Genomic DNA, 20383 nt, shown 5'->3' on the forward strand with positions numbered 1-20383 from the left:
AATTTCTTCTTTTGTAGTGTTTTAGAAAGGACTACTGAGGCATACAAGGCTATTTTAGTTGTATTTTTTCTTCCTAGTTTTCTCCCTAGAGATGCAATAAAATTATTGTTAACTAATTGCAGTTAATTGCCTCTAAGGGTCTTTGTGACTAAAAGGTGACATATAAAATAGTAAATGAGAGGGGGGGGGGTGTCCTCATACTTCAGGGCAAGTTGAAGTCTCTTTTAGACCAACTGTGAGATTACCCACTGTAATGGTCTCAGTTTTTTGTCACTTGTGCTGATACTGCTAGTCCTAGGTGCAGATATCAACATGAAGGCACAGTTCTCATCTTGCTTTTGCATATCAGGCACGTTAATTCTGACTGATTGATACTTAGAACCCTATACCTGAAAGCACCACTAGAGAGAAAGAATAGGGTTACCAATTTCTACATGGGTGCTGGAGTTTTCCTGGAATTACAAGTGATCTTCAAACTACAGAGATCAGTTTCCCTGGAAAAAGGTCAGCTTCTGCAGGTGGACTTTATGGCCTCATGCCCTGCTGTGAGCCCTCCTCCAGGAATTTCCCAGGTCAGAGATTGGAATTTCAGATCTGGGATAGGGCGAGGACAGGCAGTACATTATTTTTCCTCACATCTCTATGTTATCTGAAATTGAGCTGTCACATATTCTTCTCCCTAGAGATGCATAGTTTCCATGCAACATCTTTAGGGTGGATAAAAGGGTGGGGGGGGGAGGATACAGAATCCATCACATCTAACAAATGAATCCATAACATCTGTATCAGCCTGGCAAGAAGTAGAAGATTTTGCAACATATGTGTCAAAATATGTGGGAAAATGGCAGTTTAATGTGAAACAACAGGGTATCAGATCATTTCAACCCCTCCCCCCAAATTATGGCCACTTCTATAATAGGACAAAGTGAAACTGTTATCAGGTACTGGCAGGCTTTGAGAACTGGAGGCTGTGCCATTGATTTACTTCTGCTATTACCTACCTCCAGTCTAGGAGCTGGAGCATCTAATACTTTCTTCTGCCTCATTCCTCAGTCATTTTAAACTGAGTATGATGTTTAGAGTATTAGATTAGGATTTGAATCCCTATTCAGTCATGCAAACTTCCCAGGTGACCTTGGGCTAGTCACACTGTCTCAGCTTAATGACTTTACAGGGATGTTGTGAGGATAATACAAGGAAGGAGAGAACAATGTTGTAAGATGTTTTGGGTCCCCACTGGGAAGGAGAGTAGGGAATAAATATCTAAATGAATAAACTGAATATCCAGTAAAGCTTCCAAACTTTAGTGGGTCATTTTTGGCATGCATAACACTGGCTTCAGGAGCCTATGGTATGTGTTTCTCTTACAACTTTGAGATGGTAAAGAGAAATGGAGCTGCAGTGTTCCAGAGATTCAGCTTCTGAGGCAGCTCTCAAAATATTTTATGTACTCTGTTCTGCTTAATATAGGTCACTATGGAATAAAGAGGGATTTTTCAAAGTATATTTTTGTAGTTATGGTTATATTCTTTGTTATGTGGTTGTATTCTGCCCCTGGAAATCAGAGTTTTACCTCAGCTTATGGAGCTACCTAAAGGAATGCAAGTATTCTAACTCCACCTTAATGTATACCTTTACGTACATTTATGCACACACACTCTTTTACTTTTTATACAATTTTTACTTGCCTCTCATGTTCTTTGATGTGAGTATCCAGCAGAATTCTTAGCAGTGCCCTGCAGAGGCCACTCTATTAGCAGAAGTTAAACAGGGCTTGCTAGGTTAAAAGTGCCTGGGGAATGAGGAGTGAAGGAGAGATATCTGCAGCAGGAGGCAGAAGCTGAGAATGGTGACCTCAGGCAGCATCCCTTCTTGAGCTACCACTGCCCCCACTTCAGTGTTTCCTTAGAAGTGGACAAAGAGGCAAACACTGTGAAAAAACCTTGCTTTGCAGTCTTTACTTCCTCCTCCTTTTCTTTCACTGCTTAGTCATGCCACAGTGGTGAAGACAAGGTAATGGGGCATCATTATTACATCATTGCACTGGAGATCATGCGATTGAAGTGATTCCTGCATCCCGCTCTGGTGTTTTACTGAAAACCATATCTTGGTCCTGAAGGAGTTACACGTTATTGTGCAAGTTGTGATAGAAGTTGTCCTGGCCTGCCAAGCTCCCAGAGAGTCAAGTTTCAGCTAATAGCAGGCACAGATGCAAGAGAGAAAGAGAGCAGTCTGAGTCCAGAGAAACAGAGTCCAAGCAGGTCTGGTAAGAACCAGTCAAGGGTTCAAGAGAGATCAGGTCAGGCAATCCAGTCCAAGTTCCAAGGAAGCAGTCTGCAAGTAGGTGTGGCAAATAAAGTTGCCAGGCTTTCAACAAGGTTGCTCCTGCAACTTCCATTTTCTAAAGCAGTCTCTTATATGCATGTGCTGTGGCTCAGTCTTAATCCTGATCTGACTCACAGCATTCTCTGCGTTGCCTTAGGCCGGGCTTCCAAGTGTGCACTGTGCCTTTTAGAGTGCAGTTCCTGCTGGGTGCGAATCCTCAGCTGACAGACTCAGGTTTGCTGGGTGGACTGCTAGGCTGGCCCTCAGTGGCCGAAGGTGCTTCTGCAAGCACTCTGGCTTGACTTGGGCCAGCTCTGTCTGCAACCTGTGAGGCTTCTGGCTGTCTTTGAGGCCCAGTTGACTGGGGCTCCAGCACAGTGCCAGTGCTCCTCGTCAGAGGACTCCTGGCTGGCTGACTGAGTCCAAGACAGAAGTGTCCAGGAATCACTCTCTTTAGTTTGGACTGATAATAGTGGGCTATATACACATAACCCCCCCCCCCCCCTTGTTAACAGTATTCAGGAGCATGCCTGAGCTTCCATACTAACCCACAGATATCTTTCTAAATATATACTTCCTACCAATGGGCACTGAAACAAAAAACTGCATATGTAGAAACTGACCCGACAGATTTCAGTAATTCTTTCTACTCTTTCCAACCACAAAGATTTCTCAAACCCAGAAAGAAACAGGGTGAGCCTGATTCCCAGGTGATAACCTGCTAGTTTTGTCACTCCTGCTGAGACACAAATAGCCTGCTGATGACATCGAGACTGCAGGAATGATTAAGAGCATTCAGATGCAGAAATGCAACGGCATACCGAAAGATCGGGAGCAGAAGGCGATGAAATGCTGTAGTGTGCTCTCCTATTAGAAGGAATATGGTAGTGATGTATAAGGTATGAACGATGTGGCCTGCAGAGTACCAGAAAGCACTGCCTTAGCGGCTGCTGCTGTTGCTTCTACTGCTGAGAAGGAGATGCTCTCACTGAACTGAAACTGCTGAGGATTTTGTCACTAGGATACCCATTTCCAAGTGCTTCTGCCTGAGGATCTACTGATTCTGCTGCTCATGGACTGATAGAGGGCTTCACCCCCAGAGAAGAATATACAAAGAACTGTCCATATTGTTTTAGAAACAAAGCCTTTTCTCCCCTGCAACAAGAGGATGAGTAAGGGTCTAACGAGGAAGCAACCTACTCTGAAGGTAGGAGAAGCTATATCTCATTGCATTGAATGTGAAATAAGTAAAGGTGAGGGGGAAAGGGTTATTTACTGTGGTTGTTTCAGTAACATGAAATGTTAATATTTGGGGTCAGATTATTGATGCTTCTATCCTCTTTTTAATTAGGCTTCTTCTTGACTAGAACCTTTTGAAGGTGGTTATGTTCAGAATTTTGGAAAAGATTGGGGTTTGACCATTGCTAGCAATGTGCTGCAAAAAAAAAATCAAATGCCTTGACCAGTAAAGCTTTGCAATGTATACCCTGTACGCAGCATCTCATGGGTTTGTGGTGCCGTTTATCACAGGATGTGAAATTCTTATGAACTTTTTCAGTTTTTACCAAGCTTGGGATGGAAAGATGCAGTGGAAATAACAGGACAGTCCTCAATTTGAGTTGAAGTTTTGCCTCCCAGTGCTCCCAGTGCTATCAAAACCAGCTGCTGTCAGCCTAGCTGTATGTGCCTGGTGTAAGTTCTGCGCAAAGGCAGAGATTCCAGGGAAGGAACTGGAGTCTGACGGCATGGCATTTATCATCTGCCTTTGCCACAAGAATTGAAATGCAAGGAAAGGTACATTTTATTATGCAAATGTAGTAATGTGAATTCAGTGTGTATCTGATAAGATCCTTTTGCAATGGTTTAACTCCTACAAATCTGGTCCAGAGCAACTTACTTAAAATTCTGGTCACTCTTCTGAGTATGATTCACATAAATGCATAGGGTTATTGACTTCCTGGTTGTACATGGTTCCCCCACTCCACATAATGCCTACTTATATATGCATATCCCAATAGGCAACTCTGATATGGTTTTATCATTTACACCTATGTAAACATTTTGCTGTCCTTCACACTGCTTCTCATCTCTCCAAAATGCAGATGGTTAATCAATTAGGCTGGTGGCCAATTAGGCATAACCTTGTAGGAAAATAATTAGGCATGGGTACATGAGGATTAGACTGATGATGTGGTATGGTATACACCCAGATATTAAAGCTTTTCCTTGGTACATGTGTTGTGCTCAGTGGCTTTTCTAAAGACACATCAAAGTGCAGCAACTGTATGTATATTTAAAAGGGTACTGATCATTGCTGGCAGTGAAACATAGTGTACCCTTAATTTTAAAGCAACAGAAAGAAAAGAGGGAATTCACTTTTCCTGACTATCACTAAATATTTTGTTGTTCTTAAAGAGTTTGTATCTTTTAAATGCTTGCTTTGCTTACCTGCTTTTTATGAATGCTTAGAAATATTGCAGCACTTTAGGAAAGGTGGTTACAGCACTGCATCTGCTGAGGGCAATCATTTTTACTGATCTTGTTAAATAAAGGCATTATTAAATGAGGACACAGAATGGTGGCACCTAAGTTGTGCTTCGGAGCAAAATTTCTCTTTATTACGACAGAGGTTCTGGCACTGCAGTATTACAATACAGCCATATTAAAAAGGTCCTTGGAGCAAACAACCCTCTGGCACTTCATCTCCAATATGATTTAAGTCATTCTGTAGAAAACGGTAACACTGGATTTAAATAATCTAAGCTAAATTCTTTTATTTTTATTTTAAGCATTCTTCTCAGATCTTTAGTCCTGGGGTTAGTGCACAGTCCAACAATATTTTTATTCATACTTTTTAAATTCATTCTTACTCTTAGCTGAACTGTTTATTACATGATCCTTTTCAATATTATAAAATGGTTTAAATAACTATAGAGACAAATGGGAAATGATGCAAGGAAAGAGATATCCCTGAGGGATTACTGTGTTGACGAATTCTCAGATATTAAGCCTTGTTCTGAAATATCCTCTTACTTTTAAATTGTACATGATTGCATTGAGACATCAAATTCAATTCAGCCTTTGAGGAGGCAGACAATATAGATGACAGTTGTCTGACACCAAATCCACCTTTCATTCTTGAGAGGCAAAGGAACAAAATGCACTCACAATGCACTCACACCTCAACCTCTTAACCCCTTGAAGGTTTGAAGCTTAAACCTAGTTTTTTAACCTAATTTTTTTTACTTTTAAAAATTTTAACCATGGAAGAAGAGGGTCTTTACAGTTTTGATTTCTAGTTTTTGGAGTATGTGGAAATGCTGCTCCAATGCATTTCAAACCCATTAATACAAATGAATAACTTTAATGAAGTTTTGAGCTTATACAGATTTGGGGCAACATCCATTTTGCAATGACTGGAAACAGAGGCCTCATGCTGGGTCATATCCCAACTGGAGTTTTAATACACAGTCATCCATGTCAATATCAAATACTGGTCTTCATTGGCCACCTGGATTTGTTTTTTGCTTTGGATTATCAGCAGCATTTATTAGGTTGCTGTAATATGTGGCAAATAGTATGAAGTAGATGTGTTGTATAAGTGCTATCAAGTCACAGCTGACTTGTGCTGACTCCCTAAGGGTTTCAATGCATGAGATGTTCAGAGGTGATTTGCCATTGCCTGCCTCTGTATGGTCTGAGTGACCCACCAGATTTCTTGTGGAGGAGTGGGAAGTCAAACCTGGTTCTCCAGATTAGCGTCCACCACTCTTAACCATTACACCACATTAGCTATCTATGAAGTGGACAAAATCCTTTTTTATCAAATAGGACTAAGACAACTAAACAGATGATGCTATTAGGAAAATGTATGTTCACGTTTATGGCTGTTGCTTATGTTCAGGATGAGCAGTAGACAGGAATTCCTGAAGTAAATCCAGTGTTCACTCTACCCATTTCAGTTTTGGCACTACGATTGTCTCAATAGGAAACAAAGAAAAATTGAGGATTTACTAAAGTAGCTAAAGTTACTAAACTATATGTATAATGGTGTCTACATATGTTCCTTGCTATTGTCAGCCATACCACATAAATCCAAGTTGGATTTCAAGTTAGCATAAGAGAGCTCATGGATATCCTTGCATGGGTTTAGCTGCATTTGTCTAGGAAAGCAAATGTGGTGTGGTGATTAGAGTATTGGGTTAAGACTGAGGAGATTGCGGTCTAAATGCCCAGCCAGCCATTAAGTTTGCTAGGTGACCCTGGACTAATTACTCTCTCTTAGCCCTGACTTACCTCACAAGGTGATGATAAAATGGAGGAAGTGGGGGATAAAATATAATATTCCGTCTCAGCAAAAAAACAGAGTCTTATGGCTTCTATTTGTAGAAGACATTTTCATGGGTTACACTGTTTCATTAGATTATTAGTGGTCAAATAAATGAATAGGTATATAATTTAAGTAGAGAGAGGAAAGAGAAATGCATTTTTCAACTAACAAGAGAACAGAACCATCTTAGTGGTTTTGGGACCCTGATCAAAAATTCAGGATATGGCCCCAGAACTTTTACCATACCCCACTGCCCCCCCTACTGTGTCTACACTCTGTCACAGGGTTCAAAACAAGGAGTGTGTAAGGTGGATGAGAGCCACTAATGCTACCATGAGCTGGCTGTACAAGCCCCAGAAGGGGAGAGCCTGAGTGATGGCCATTGTCAAACTAGCTGCCCTAGCTCCAGAAGGGGTGGGCACAAGCAGTCACAGCTTCTGATGCTGCTGTCCCATTCCAGTGAGTGAGTGGTGCTGTGGATGTTTGCCTCTTCCCACCCAGTGTCGGGCCTAGGGTGGCTGCCCGTGTTGCCCATTGGTTAAGACCACCTCTTCAAGGAAAAGCTGAAGATGTGTTGCAGTACTTTATGGCACACAGATGAACACATAATCCAATCAAATTGGACAGGGCCAGAAATGTTTCTGGTTAGAGGAAAGTAAGGAAGATCTTAATATTCTGCTGCCAGCAAGTCAGTAAGTGTTCCATCTTGGCTATGTTTGCCTCCTTCTTCCTACAGGTACTATGAAACATGGGCCTGGTCTGAGGTGCAAACTGAGAGGCAGGATTCAGGGGCCAAAGTTCTCTTGGCCATTTTGCTTTCAGTCTCTTGATTCATGGTCAGCATTGGTGGATAAACATGTAATTGATTTTTGGTCCACTCAAGCCAAATTTTTGTTTGTTTATTTTGTTTTCTCTCCATTGTATTTTCTAGTTATTTGTAAGCTGTTTGAGTCACATTGGGAAGTAAAGCAGGATGTAAATGCCTTAAAAATTATGCTTCCTATCAGTGGAGGTGTAACCATCCCATAAGAAATATCTGCTGAAGATGAATGAGCTTATCAAGCTCAATACTGCAAATATTCCAGTGCATTCAGGAAACAATTTAATTAAACACAAGAGCAGCTTAAATGCATTTCCACTGGTCTTAAAGGGTGCAAACAAAACAGACATTCTAAAATATTTCCCCTGGGTTTTTAAAAAGATGTATTGGGATCTGCATTATGTTTGTGTAAACTGTTTTTTTTTTCATCTATTTGAGTTTCTCTTGGGAGGCTAAGTTTGTAGTGCTACCATCATATGTGGGCCTCTATATTTATAGAGGTTCTCCATAATAATGTTAAATACTTGAAGCCACATTAAAATGGTTAACCTATAATGGGTGATAGTTGTCCACATAATTGATACAGAAAGGAAAAAAAATCAGTGAACAGGACAGTTTGCTGAAATAAAATATTCCATTCAAACAAATGCCAGGAGATTATGAGATAGCATTAATGTACATGTAGAAAGGAGGGCCGGGGGCAAAGTCTCATACCAGTGATCATACCAGGATCACTGCTGTGTCCAATAAGTTAGTTTGGGAGAAGAATTGTTTAGATTTTCTTTTTAGCGTGAAAACAGAAAAGTTCTGCAAATGTTTACATCAGAAAATTCTTGCCATACCTTTCTAGTCAATAAAAATACTTATCACTCACAGCACTCCCTGTTGGATAGCAGACAGGCCAACAGTATGAATGTTTACTTCTAATTTAGTAATACTGAAGCCTTTTGAATGAAGTTTAGGTTTCAGTATTCATAGTCTGGGGCAGTTTTTGCTTTCACAATTCCATTCCCCTTCTCCTAGTTCATTCTGCCTCTTTAGAAGTCTGAAAACAAGGTTGTGAGATTGCAGCCTTAGCCGCAAACTGAAAACAAGGTTGTTACACTACTGGTGCACATAGCAAAACCCAAATGACCCCTTATTGCTTTCAAAACTTCATGGGAAGAAGTGGTTTGCATCAGATAGAGTGATGGTAGGAAAGGGATTTCTTTGCAACTGGCAGAATAAGGGTTTTCTCTCTGACACTTTCTCCCTTGGCTCCTTTTTATCACCAGTAGTGTTCTAAATCCATTGAAAAAGGTCAGCAGATGTGTCTAAAGGAACTCCCAATGCAACCTTATCTTTGTTACCAGATGGTTGTGTTCTGGTGCATCAAAGAACAGAGTTAGGTAAACAAAAGGTGGCATAAATGATCATGTGATTTCATTTTCTTGTCTTTCTCTGGGTTCTGTGAAGTAACTTTACCTTGAAATGTTTCAGATTCTGTTCCTAGTCTGGTTGGCCCCTGAAGGTGATGTGTAAAACAGCTCAGTCTACTGTAAGGTGTAAATCATTTCGTGGTCATGGCTTTTCAGATTCTAGTTTACTGGCCTAAAATAAAATTCAGTCTGTTACCATGCTTTACAGAATTTAATTTTCTTTTTTTCTTGAATGTCTACAGCAGGGGTCTGCAACCTGCGGCTCTCCAGATGTTCATGGACTACAATTCCCATCAGACTGCTGGGAATTGTAGTCCATGAACATCTGGACAGCTGCAGGTTGCAGACCCCTGGTCGACAGAGAATACACATTTGAGACAATATTTTAGCATGTACAGTGGTGAACCACAAGCCTTTCTTCCACTGGAATGACCTGCTTAGTACAGGTTGGAGCATCAAGGAACCAACATGAGCCATTCTTTTTGTGTGGTTACCACATGCTGAACATATCTTATGCATAGGTCTTAAAGTTGGATTGTTTGGATGCAGTATTGAACAATTGACAAGACTTTTAGTTTTTGTTCTAAAACACTGATACACATAAATGCACATAAAACATTGATACACATAAATAATGAATAAATGAGATATAAAATGGCTCCAAGTGGATTGTAGACCAGATTTTTAAAAATGAGAATGATTTCTGTACATGTGTGGGTGTATGATTTCATGTGTATGATAACCATAAGTAAATTTATGATATTTAGACTTTCTTCACGTTTGGCCATTTGAACAAATTACATATTTTAAATGCAGAAATATCTTGATAGAAAAGTATTGTTTGAAATAGGGAGGAGATGTTGTTAGTGACCGAGAGGTGATCCATGTATCATTTTACGACAAAAATTCTTCCTCTGCTGCTTTGATCAATGTTATGTTTTTATTGTTGCCATGAAAAAGCTGATCTCAGAAAATAGTTGTCTTTACCTTGTGCTATTTGTTGATGTATATCTGATCTTCTCTCTTTATTTACACAGTTGTGCAATAGCACAGCAGAATTTATGTACTGTTTATAAACAGTCAACACAATGAAGGAAAAAAATCTGTTGAATGTCCATTATAGACAAACTTGCCACAGACTGCTAATAATCTTGAAATTATAGCATGGAGAAGATGGTATCAATATGATCAACACTCTAATCTTAAACCCAGTTACTGGGAAATAAATTCTGCTGATTTCAGTAGTACCAAGTGTGCTTACATAATATGATTGCTCACTAAGATAAAAATCGTCATTGGATTTATTCAGTTATTTTGAGAAGAGGCATTTAAGAATATCTGTTAGTACTGGTAGTAGTGATGGTAACTTTGGTTATTATGTTGATGCATAGTTCACTTTGTAACATAAATCTTATGAACATCTACCAAGCTTTTGAGCATCAAATATACAACGAGAGCATTCTCCTGGGAAGTATTCTAGCAAACGCCTGACTGCAATCAGTAATGGCACTAAATCTTGGGGTTAAAGGAGGAAGGGCTTTTAAAAGGAAAAATTCAAAAATTCAAGTTTCAACTCCTTTTTTAATTGGGCTCAGAGCCCTCAGAAGATAGGGCCCAATTTGAAAGGCTCTCCGTTGTGTGCTGCAAGTCCTTGTTACTACACTGTCTTTCCCTTCTGTGAATGGGAAATTTTCTTATTGCATTATAAGATATTGATTGGTTTACTGGCATAAATTTGTTGGATGCAAAGGACCTTAGAATTCAGTAGAAAAGTAAGGCTGTGGGAACCTGTTTGCTCTTTCTGTTCTTTCTGCTGATTCTTGGTGGTCCTGAAACTGGAAAATTAAGCACCAAAAAAGTGAAGAACAAATTCACATTTATGGCCAAAAATTCAATTATTAAAAATTATACAAATACTATAGATTATGTAAATTATGTATTATATTAAATTCTATAACTAGTATACTAAAACATGTGTGTGTATTGCCAGTTAAAAACAATGCAGAAGTGTTATATATGTGTGTGAAAATATGGTTGTAATGTAGTCTATTAAGGGCACTATTTGTGGTGTTGGTTTTAGAGGAAGAGAAGAGTCTGGATTTATACTCTTCCCCCCCCCCCCGGTCTCTCCTGTAAGGAGACTCAAAGGGGCTTACAATCTCCTCCCTCCCTGCACAACAAACACCCTGTGGGGTGGGTGGGGCTGAGAGATCTCCAAAGAGCTGTGACTAGCCCAAGGTCACCCAGCTAGCATGTGTTGGAGTGCACAGACTAATCTAGTTCCCCAGATAAGCCTCCTCAGCTCAAGTGGCAGAGTGGGGAATCAAACCCGGTTCTCCAGATTAGAGTGCATCTGCTTTTAACCACTACACCACTGCTGCTCTTTTAACTGGCTATATATAATTGAGCTACATGTTCCTGATGATGATCCAGAAAAAGGGAAGGACTCTAGGAGATGTAGGCTAAATCCCCACTACCGTCTTAGCCAGGTTTCAGAACACAAATTAACCAGGTTTGAGGGACGACCTCCCCGGTCGAATCCCCACTACCGTTTTAGCCAGGTTTCAGAACACAAACGACCTCAAACCTGGTTAGTTTGTGTTCTGAAACTTGGCTAAGTCGGTAGTGGGGATTCGACCGTAGTCTAGAGGGCACCATTTCTCATGTATAAAGAGTTGACAAGACTACAACCCCCAGACTCCTTCTTACTCAGCCAGTAACACTTCTTAAAGCTCTGGGGTCATCACAGGACTGTCCTGTTCCTTGCCTGAGCCAACTCTCATGTAAGTCAGCAGGCAAGACTGATCAGGCCACCTTGCCACCTGTTTGTGGGAGGTGGGGTGGAGAAAGGACTTGCTACACCGGGGCCAGTTCTGGCTGAGGTGGTGAGGGGAGAGGCCTCACCACGCCAACCCAGAGCACTTCAGGCAAGATACCAAGAATTGGGAAGAGAAAGAGAGGGTTGGGGCAGGGGCAGAAAAAGAATGAGTTCTGGGTAGAGGCAGAAAGGGAAAGTGGAGAGCTAGGGTATGTGGACAGAAAGAGAGAATGAAAGCTGGGACAGGGTGTCAGAAACAAAGAATAGAGAGTTGGGGTAGGAAGAGAGAAAGAGAGATGTGGAATAAATGGAGAGACAGGGAGAGTTGGGGCACAGAAAGAGAGTTAGGGTGGTGGGGCAGAAAGAAAGAGCTGGGGTAGGAGCCAGAAAGAGAGTTGTGGCAGTGGGGCAAAAATAGAGAAGATTAAGAGAAGGGGTGGCAGGATGGAGAGTGAGAAGTGGAGAGGAAGAGGGAGAACAGAAGGAAAAAGGTGGAGGTATTGTCCCTTGACTCTCCCCTTATGAGTTACCACTTGCTAGAGCCCATTGTATTTTTTTCACACAATGGCCTCCCCATCTTCACAGGCACCCTGCTGCCTCTCCTTGGCAAAGCTAGAATGTTTGAGGGGGCACAGTTAACAGTGTTTGCGGCAGGCACCATTTCCTGTAGATTTGCCATGTCCATGTCTCCTGTCCTGGGAGGTTGAGTTCTCTAGAGCCCATTGTACTATTTTTTTTTTGCACTATGGGCTTTATTGCTAGTGTGCGTGTGTATAATTTTTATATAATTGGTACTCAGTTGTGTTGTTTTGGGTTAAATGTCCCTCCCTTTTGTTCACTTAAGCATATATATAGGTGCTGAAACTGCACCAGAGAAAATGAGGTCTTTGCCATCTTGAACCATTTGTAATGACTTGAAATGAGGATTTTAAGCAGCTGGATGACTGAAGCATATATGGGATTTGTATCATTGTTAACCAAATTAGCTTTGCTTTGAAGCCAGAATACTGTGATATTTGTGGAGATTTGTGGAGATTTGTGGAGATACATGGTCTCCAAGTAATATAATTTCTTAATATGTATTTATTAATATAATATGTATTTTCAAGAGGGAACCCACAAGGACTTTGGAGTTATCTCATTCCCTTCTCCACACTATTTTCTCCTTCCCTTTCCTGAAAGCTCCCTTATCTTATCCTCTTTCCTTCGAGGGCTACCAACCTCCAGAGGGGCTCTGGAGATCTCCAAGAATCTAAACAGATCTCCTAACTATAGAGATCAGTTCCACCTTACAGTTGCTTGCTCCAAGTTGTGAAATTCCTGCAGATTTGAGGGTGGAACCTGGAGATAACAAAGTTTGGGGAGGGGAGGAACCTCAACAGGGTTATTGCTATAGAACTCATCGTCCAAAGCTGTCATTTTTTCTACAGGAACAAATTTCGGTCTTCTGGAGAGCAGTTGTAATTCTTTATGATCACTAGCCCCTAACCTGGAGGTTAGCAACCCTACTTCCCCTGAAGTAAATGGATACTTTGAAGTGTGGAGTCTATGACATTATACCTCTTTGTGGTCCCTTCCATCTATAGACACCACTGTTCCCAGACTCTATTTCCCAAATCTCCAGGTATTTCCTAACTCGGACCTGGCAACCCTATATCCTTCCTCTTCAACACAACAGCCAACATTTTTCTGTTCCTTCATTTTCAGCTTTCCCCCTCTCCCCAGCAGCTTCTACCTAGGAACAGTAAGATCCAGTTTTGTGTTGCCAGCTACTGGACCAGGCCAACTTTAATGGTAGAGAGCCCTCAAGGACCCATGTGGTGGCATCTCAGTGTCCCTTGTATCCCCCCTTCCCATGCTATTTCCTCTTTCCGCCCTCCTGACAACCATCATAGCCTCTTCCCTTTCTGTGCCTCATTCTCTTCTTCTCAGCCATTCATTTCCCCACCTTTTATCTACTTCCTATCTTCAACTCTATTTATTATTTACTTCAGTGTTTACTCTGCCGTTTTCCATAGTGGAAACAAAAGTAGCTCCTCCTTTTTCTCTCCTTTTTATTCACACAATGATCCTGTAAGTTAGGTTAGGCTATAAAGTTTCATCGTTTTTTGTCCTCTCTTCCCCTCTTCTGTTTTCTTCAAAAAGCATAGAATAAAAAACTGAAGAATATACTTAAAGACAAAAATATAACAACAGTGGTGGTGGGTCATCACATCAGTTTCTATAAATGGTTTCCAAATATCTAAAAATAAATCCATTCACAATTGCCATCTATATGCCTTGTGTTCAAATATACAGGGAGCTCCATGATAGTAAATCCAGGGAGGAGATGGGTCTGCACTGTATCCTTGGCATCATCCAACTATTTCTAGATGTTCCAGGGCTCTGTTGGAATCGTAGAATATGCAACCATTACTTGACCACAGGATTCTCTTTAAAAGAAGGGAAACAAAATGTCCTATAACCGGAAATTGAAATTGGGCTTGGTGTACACATTTCTTGCAATAAAATAATATTAACATTTTAAAAACATGTTTTAAAATCTGGGTTTTTAACTTTTTCATCCCACAATTTATTTGTTTATATTTATTTCTTAGATTTGGTATACCGCCCCATCCCCTAAGGGCTCTAAGTTACCAAGGCATCGTGCCAAGTATTTAAGTTTTGGGTTCGAATTTGTCAACCAAGATGTGAAAAACCTCTTATATAGGGCACTACTTGCAATACAGTCATCCTAATGGTGGACAGAAATAAAAAATAAATTATGCACCCTGGGGACTTCTGTAGATGAGTTTTCCCTGTTGTCAGAAAGCGAAATATTTCAGACTATCAAAAAAATAACCTCCTAAAGGAGACATTCTTGATCTTGCTGAAGGAGGCCAATAAATTTTGTTCCCCTTTCTATTTGAATATTCCATCTACGAAATTAACCATCACTGTATATCTGTGCTGATTGACCGAGAGTAAATGGCAGAGGGCCCTGACCTTGGCTAGATGTAATGTTTTACCCTCCGCCCTTAGACAGGGGAGACACTTAGGAATTCCATATAAGGAAAGACTATGTAGTTGTGTCACAGGCAGTGAAGGATCGGTTTTGCATGTCCTGTTATATTGCCCCTGTGTAATTTGTCTGGAAATATATATCTATGCCCAATACTGGAAGGGACTGAGAACTTTCTGGTTGAACAAAGAGTCATATTTCTCTTAAATGGTGAGTCCAAGGACAAGTTGGAACCCGTGGCCAAATTTTTATGGGATGTTATTGCCTTACAAGCCTAACTGGCTATAGTACTGTAAGTGTATTAAGATTACTTATGCCATTAAAGGTATCTTTGAACTTTTTTGAATTAAATAAATGCTGGATAGGAATAACCCAGTAGTTTTGACAACCTTAAAAAACCCCCTCATATTTGCAGAGCCTCTGACAATGCCCTCCCCACTGTCTAAAAGACAAATAATTCTCTTCTTTTATGCTAATTGCCAGAGACTGGCCTCTTGTGATCATCAACAAATGGAAAGAGTCCTTGAATAAGTAATTGTGGGATCTTCACCAAAGCCTTGCAATTGCTCCCCTTCCCCTTCAGACAGCTTGTGCGGGTAGAGTCCTGCCTCAGGCACACCTTTTTTTAAAAACAGGTTTAAAATAAAGTAGATTTTTATGTGTGGTAGAAGAGGCTGTTAGTGGTCTATTTACGCACAAATAATTGATGACATCATTTGGCAGCATGGAGAAAAACTCATCCCAGTCTGGAACATACAAAATCCTTGGTATGGAAACAGCCAGGAAGTTATTCTGGGAAATATATGGCATTCATTCCAGTTATTAAACAAAAACCATATACAATGAGAAAAAAAGTTTTTCGGCACTTGTTTGTATAATTTACTGCAAGTAATATGCTTTTTTGGAATAACACTTATATAAGCTATTCAAAAACAAAATTTACTGTCTCGGTGAGAGTGTTTGCAAGATGACGGAAGTCAGCAGAAAACTGAATGCAGGTTTTTCTAGGAATAAATCTTTTAAAGTGTGTTTTTTGGGCCAACTAACTAAGCACAATTTGTTTGCAGAATGCTGAGTAAGAAGTAGAAAGTTGTAAAGATTTGCATCCAGGAAGAAAAAAAATACTTTGCTCACTTGGGAAACATGAATCTTTTGCTTCATTTGTCCCACACTTCTGTTCTCCTAAGCAAGCATAACAGAACTATTGCCCGAGATGTCTATAACTTTTCTTTGTATCTAGATTTTTTTGCCTTGTATCCACATTTTACCTCCTTTTACACTATGAGTTATGCATGTTGTTTCAGAAAATCTGGTTTTCTTTTGGGGCCAGGAGATAGAGAGGCTCCTATAAGGCATTTCATGGTAATCTTACATGCTTTTTGATGTTTTCACCTGTTATCATGAAAAGAGGTGATCATCTTCATTTGGTGGCTTCATTGTGTATATAGAACTTGCTTGCAGTGCTTATTATATGATTAAACATGAATTGTTCTACAAGAACATTTGATATGGCATGTTTGGGTACATAGTATCAGGGGGTCACATGTCCCTGGGCGCACATCATCCTGTCACATGGGTGGGTGCAAAATCGCCCCTACTCCTTCTCCCACACACCAACTCCTTCTCCCACACACCATCAGATAAGCTGGGTTGGTGCAGGGGAGGTGCCTGAAAAAAATGGCACCTGGACCATGGGGTTGTTTGTGCAAAATTGGCAGGGAGAAATCAGCCTGGGCTGCCGTCCCCTTTAAGGGCTGCCCAGGTGAAGTGCTGCAGTGAGGAGGAGTGGCAGCGGGGAAGGGGCCGGGCCTGGCCTGGCGGCAGCAGTTCACAATAATGAGGTGACAGTGACTGGTGCTCTTCTGCATGGTCTCTGGGGCCCTGCAGGTGCACTGCCACCGCAGATGGGACAGGACATGGTGGGGCTGGTTAGACCTGCCTGCCCCCCTCTCTGACGCTGACCGAGAGGGCCCAGACAAGGTTGCCCTCATCAGCTGCAGGGGCCCAGCGGGGCGGGGCAGGTGCTTCTTCACCAGAGTGCACTGAGTAAATACAGCCAATCCACTTTTACACCCTAAGGGCTAATACACTTGTCCTGAAACAGCAATATATTTTAAATTTTTATAATATAAAGGGGCTTACATACAAAAGTACTCCTTGAATCTCTAACCTAAATAATGCTTTCAGCTTACAATATGCACTCACGTAAAACTGTAATATTAACAAAATGCAAATAGTCAGTCATCAATCCACAATCATATTTGGGTTTGGGCTAGCCAAACTCTGGTAAGTTTGGTTTCAGAATTCCTTCAGTGGCCCAATACTTAATATTATTTGACTCTGGCTCTTCCAAGACTACAGCTGAATGCTTTCTCTCATGCTTTACGTAAAGTCCTGAAAGGAAGAGCTTTAGGTTAGAGATTCAAGGAGTACTTTTGTATGTATGAAAAATGCATATTCAGATCATAGTAAGGAGAGAGCATTCCTGGATATGCTAAATGACTGTGGCTTAGAGCAGATGGTTGTGGAACCAATCAGGGGAGAGATGATCCTTGATCTAATTCTTTGTGGGATCCAGGACCTGATAAACAACATGAGAAGGAACACAAATGGTGGCAAAAGAGAAGCAAGTTAGCTGTAAGGGAGGCAAAAAAGGGTTATGAGGAATGCATGGCTGCAAACATCAAGACAGCAACAAACAGTTCTTCAAGTACATCAAAAGTAGGAAGCCAGCTAGGGAAGCGGTAGGCCCATTAGATGATGAAGGAACAAAAGGTGTGCTAAAGGATGACAGGGAGATTGCAGAGAAACTGAATGAATTCTTTGCATCAGTCTTCACCAAAGAGGAGGTGAGGAAAATTCCTGCACCTGAACCAAGCTTCTTAGGAGGCAATTCCAAGGAACTAGTGAAGATAGTGGTAGACAAGGAAGAAGTTCTGTCAGCCATTGATAAACTAAATGCTACCCAAATCCCCTTGCCCAGATTGCATTCACCCAAGAGTTCTTAAAGAGCTGAAGCATGAAATTGCTGATCTTCTCACTTTAATATGCAACTTATCCCTGAAATCAGTCTCCATCCCTGAAGACTGGAAGATGGCCAATGTCACACCAATCGTTAAGAAAGGATCTAGGGGGGACCCCAGGAAATTGTAGGGAGTGGTGTCCCCCCAGGATCAGTTTTGGGACTGGTGCTCTTTAACTTATTAATAAATGACCTGGAAGTAAGGATGTGTAGCGTCGTGGCCAAGTTTGCGGATGATACCAAATTATGTAGGGTGGTAAGAACCGCAAAAGATTGTGAAGAGCTCCAAGCAGACCTTTATAAGTTAGGTGAGTGGGCTCAGAAATGGCAAATGCAGTTCAATGTAGCAAAATATTAAGTGATGCACATAGGGGCAAAGAATCCAAACTTCACATACATATTACAGGGGTCAGTGCTATTAGTCACAGACCAGGAAAGGAATTTGGGTGTCTTAGTTGATAGTTCCGTGGGAATGTTAACTCAATGCATGGCAGCTGTGAAAAAGGCAAAATCCACAGGCAAAATGTTGTGGATAATTAAGAAAGGAATTGAGAATAAAACTGCAAAGATTGTCATACCCTTATATAAAGCAGTGGTGCGACCACACTTGGAGTACTGTGTTCAGTTCTGGTCACCACATCTCAAAAATGATATTGAAGAGATAGAAAAAATGCAGAGAAGGGCAATGAGGATGATTGAAGGATTGGAGCACCTTCCTTATGAGAAGAGGCTGCAGTGTTTGGGACTCTTTAGTTTGGAGAGGAGATGTCTGAGGGGGGATATGATTGAAGTCTATAAATTTATGAATGGGGTACAAAATGTTGACAGATATAATTTTTTCTCTCTTTCTCACAGTACTAAAACCAGGGGGCATGCATTGAAAATACTGGGGGGAAGAATTAGGACTAATAAAAGGAAACATTTCTTCACGCAACATGTGATTGGTGTTTGAATTATGTTGCCACAGGAAGTGATAATGGCTGCTAACCTGAATAGCTTTAAAAAGGGCTTAGATAGATTTATGGAGGAGAAGTCGATCTTTGGCTACCAATCTTGATCCTCCTTGATCTCAGATTGCAAATGCCTTAGCAGACCAGGTGCTCTGGAGCAGCAGCAGCAGCAGAAGGCCATTGCTTTCACATCCTTCATGTGAGCTCCCAAAGGCACCTGGTGGGCCACTGCGAGTAGCAGAGTGCTGGACTAGATGGACTCTGGTCTGATCCAGCAGGCTTGTTCTTATGTATGTATACACAATAATTTTAATTATAAAGATTTAAAATGCATCACTGTCTTAGGACAGATGTGCCAGCCCTTAGGGTGTAAAGGTGGATTGGCTGTAGGCACTTCATATGAGCAGGCCTAGGCCATTATTTAAAGATAGTTCCTCTCCTTAGCAATAACAGATTTAATGGGACCCAGTTCAACAACACTTGCTTTTTATTAGTATCTATGCAATATTAGTGAATCTGAACTTCATCATCAAATCCTTGGAAATTTCCTCTTTTATTTTCCAGTACTTTTCATTATCTGGTATATTTTAATATAGTTGAATCTTAAAAGTATTCAGTGTTCTAAACATGTATCATGGGAAACAGGATATTTCACTTTTTCTTCTTCTTATGCCTGTCTGTTACTTTGCTTTCCTCATCGCTTTGCATCTCCTGCCTGACCTGCTCACAAAATACCCTTTACCCTTAATTTCATTTCTGAACTAACCAACTGAAGATTGGATACTGACTTTGTTCTGACAAAAGCCATAGAACCATTTGCAGATCTATGATAATCCCAAAAAGTTTGTTTTCTCCTCCTTGTTCTCTCTAATTGTAACAGTGTCAGGACATCAGTACAGCTGATTCCAACTACAGGTGTCATTTACTGATCTGATCTGTTGTGTTTGACTTTCAGTTTTTCAAGACACTAAGTCTGTATCACTAATTTGAATTAAAGTTTTCTCTACTTAAACTTTTTTAAATGTAACAAATTGCAGTATAGCTCAAGCATTCAGCAACTGCAGCCTAACATGGATCCAACAGGTTTCGTTGCTTATCACTCATAGCACAAACAAACTGAAGATCACTCACACTTTGAAAGCAGTGAAGGAAAGGAAGAAGAGATTGGAAGGAAGAAAAAGCAAAGGGAACATGTGTGATAAGGAAAAGCTCTAGCTAACAGAAATGCAACTTGAAAAGCAGTTGGACTCTCTGCATATCCTACAAGGAAGAAAATTGGTTTGCAAGAAATATAGGTCATGGCACTATTCTGGTGTCTTGACATTACTGTTCTGTAAGTATAGTATATCACCAGTGGCAGCATCTGGAACTTCTATTAGACTTGTTCTTTGCTGTCAAAATAAGACGGCCATTTAATATCCCTTATCAGATTTTGTGTGCTCTGCTTCACACAGACAAATAAAGGAAATTTCTTTAGGACACATTTATACTGAAACACAGTTGCTGAGGTATTTTCTTCCGATGATCTAGTTGCTTGCAGAACAGAAATTAACTCTAAATAGAATCCAAGTTTCCTTGTCACATTCCTATAGAATGAAGCATTCTGTTCCCTCTGGTGAAGCTATTGTGTTTAAGAGTACAATTGGTCTGAATCTTATGAACTTTTGCAAAAAGTGACTTTTCTTGACATGGACATCAG

At 40.7% G+C, this 20383-nt stretch overlaps 1 protein-coding gene across 7 annotated transcripts in view; it reads left to right on the forward strand.

Moving 5' to 3' along the window:
- The first annotated feature begins 3266 nt into the window (after positions 1–3266).
- The window catches only part of DAB1 (DAB adaptor protein 1), an 833814-nt gene continuing 816697 nt past the window's right edge, over positions 3267–20383 (forward strand). For all 7 annotated transcript variants that reach the window (XM_048498960.1, XM_048498957.1, XM_048498955.1 and 4 more), the window contains exon 1: positions 3267–3532. The gene's annotated coding sequence lies outside the window, so the exon portion shown is untranslated. The remainder of the gene's footprint in view (positions 3533–20383) is intronic.

Source organism: Sphaerodactylus townsendi, linkage group LG05 (assembly GCF_021028975.2).
Source record: "Sphaerodactylus townsendi isolate TG3544 linkage group LG05, MPM_Stown_v2.3, whole genome shotgun sequence".
Lineage (NCBI taxonomy): Eukaryota > Metazoa > Chordata > Lepidosauria > Squamata > Sphaerodactylidae > Sphaerodactylus > Sphaerodactylus townsendi.